General features: G+C 23.4%; 1 protein-coding gene across 1 annotated transcript in view; it reads left to right on the top strand.

Moving 5' to 3' along the window:
• The window catches only part of LOC117179425 (E3 ubiquitin-protein ligase UBR4), a 94626-nt gene that overhangs the window by 84021 nt on the left and 7851 nt on the right, over positions 1-2754 (top strand). The window lies entirely within an intron of this gene.

Genomic DNA, 2754 nt, shown 5'->3' with positions numbered 1-2754 from the left:
GTTGGGACGATTTATGTTTCAAAAAATAATTAAATTTGGCAACATTTTCTAATCACTTTTTCCTTTTTATTATCAAAAATATAAATCGGATTGAAAAACTCTTAACGAAAAAAAAGTTCCATCTTGTCATTCTCTACAAGAAAATATTTTTATAAATTTCATTTTTTGAATTTCGAAATTTTGATATCACAAGACGTTTGGACAAAACTTTTTCGCGTTTTCGAGCGCTCGGACCCTTTTCGTTTCTGGCCACTCAATTGTTAGGGATTTCACAATTTGTGGATGGTGGCCGTGGGGCGGCGCCACCTATGCAGTTGGCCTATGATCGTTGCAAATGCATGGCAAAATAATAACATTGAATTTAATAAGACAGTGAATGTAATTTACTGAGAGTGTTAAATAATTTTTCAGAATTTTGAATGATCTTTGCGCCATTTTCCATTTTCTAAGCGAAAGAAAACTGAAAAAACTGCTTTTTTATATAAAATATCCGCAGTGTTGAAAATGGTGAAGTGCCTTTGTTTTGATTATAAATCTTTTTGTTTTCAAAGTTTTTCTCTTTTTTAAAACATTATTTTATTGTTAATATTAACTGTGAATAATGGGCATTATTTATTATAATCCAAAACAACGTCTTTTTGTACTTTAGATTATAAAAAATAATATTTCAATATATTTTTAAAATTTCGTGTTTAAAAAAATGAACTAAATTTATACATTTTAAATAAATTTAATTAATTTTAATGAGTTCATTTAAAAATCTGCTTTCATCATAATTATTTTCCTAAAATTTAGCTTAAGATTTAAGAGGAAAAGGGAATTTTCATAATATTTGTTTTTAAATTAAACATGAACTGCTATTTTACCCATTTTAAATTAATTTATTCTCACCTATCACGGCCTTTAGAGTTTGAATTATTGACCATTATTATTTTAATCGAATCTACAGAAAATAATCATCAACCAATGTTCATTTTTATTTTAAATGTTGAAATTATGTATTTTAAAAAATAATTTACTGCAGATATAAATTATGTTAAAGTTTTTGATGACTCTAATGTAATAGAATAAAGCTTTTTAAGGATGAAATTTGGTAAATTTTTATAATTTGATAGTAACGTTTTCAAATTTTCTATTTTTAATTTTGCTACCACGCGGAAAATAAAATGTTAAGAAAATTAAAAATTCTTAAGATTTTATTTTATAAGGTTAATTTTAAGTTTTTAAGATTTTAAAAAATGTCGAAAAAGAATCTGAAAGATTTTTAATCATTTTTTTTTAATTTCTAGAAGTTTCAGTAGTTTTGAAAAGAATTGAAAACAATTGAAATCTTGTGAAAATTCAGAATTTTTTTTTAACAAAATGTACATTTTTAAAGATCTTGAAGAAAAGATTAGAAGCATGTCAAGAATTTTTAAAGCTTTAAAAAGAATAATAAAATTGTTTCAAGATTCCTGGTTAAATTTCAAATGATTTCTTTATTTTGAAAGAAAGAATTCTAGAAGAAGACTAAATAAGAATTACGAAATTACAAAAAATTCTATTATGCTTAATAAATATTTCAAAGTATTCAAACAATTCAAAGTTGCATTTCTTAAAATGTAGATTGTCAAAGATTTTGAAAAAGGATGCTGAATAAAAATTACGAAAGGTTTCAAGAAAATGAAAATTTTTTTCTTTAGATTCCCAGAAAAATGTTCAATGATTTTTTATTTTAAATAATTAACCTTAGGATAATGTTCTAAAAGATTTCAAAGTATTTCCAAATAATCTACGGAAAAAAAATTTGTTTGAAACTTTCAAAAAGGAAAAACATTTAGAAGGTTTAAATATCTTAAGAGTCAAAAAAATGGTTTATTTGAAAATTATAAAAATTTGGAGAAAAATGTAGATTTTTTATAATTTTGCAAAAAAGAAGCTTTTTATGAATTTGGAAAAATTTTGAGAGAATCAAACAATATTCTCTAGATTGCTGGGGAAATTTAAAGTTATTTTCTGGAAGATTTTAGAAATTTATTTTTTTATTTTTTAGAATTTAAAAAAAATGGAAGTTTACAAAATTTTCAAGTTTAAAAAAAATGAACTAAAATTATACATTGTAAACAAAGTATAATTAATTTTAATGCTTTCATTTAAAATTTGCCTTTCGTCATAACTATTTTCATGAAATTTAGCTTAAGATTGAAGAGGAAAGGGGAATTTCCATTATACTTCTTTTTAAATTAAACATGAACTAAAGTTATTTCAAGCTAAAAAATAAACGTCGTTAAAAATTATTTATAAAATCGAGCGAAATATTTTAATCTTAATTATAACTAGTTTTGGAAAAGACCTCGAGGTGAACTTTATCAAATAAATATTTCACGATCTGCATTGTTTATTTAACAATAGTTTTTAGAGTTTAATATTTTTTCACTCATTTTAGGTAAAACTTGCAACTATTATGTAATCCTGTTGCTGTAGGGCTTATTTTATTCCGTAAAAGATTCTCTGCAAATTGCATTAGTAAATTTTTATTAAATGAAACGTTTATTTAGGGATTATAAAATCGTTATTTTGTTAAAAAATCGGTTTTCATAAATAAAATTTTTAAAATAAAAACCTACCAATGGGATTTGCAGAGAATCGTTTAAGGAATAAAATAACCCGTTCAGCATTATACGAGGGTAGTTCAATAAGTCCTTAGAATGAAGTATAAAAACAATTTTTTTTGGGTAAATTTTTTTTTATTTTTCAACATAATCTCCTTGGAGC

The sequence above is a fragment of the Belonocnema kinseyi genome, chromosome 9, assembly GCF_010883055.1.
Source record: "Belonocnema kinseyi isolate 2016_QV_RU_SX_M_011 chromosome 9, B_treatae_v1, whole genome shotgun sequence".
Taxonomy (NCBI): domain Eukaryota; kingdom Metazoa; phylum Arthropoda; class Insecta; order Hymenoptera; family Cynipidae; genus Belonocnema; species Belonocnema kinseyi.
This window is presented reverse-complemented; position numbering and strand designations above follow the sequence as displayed.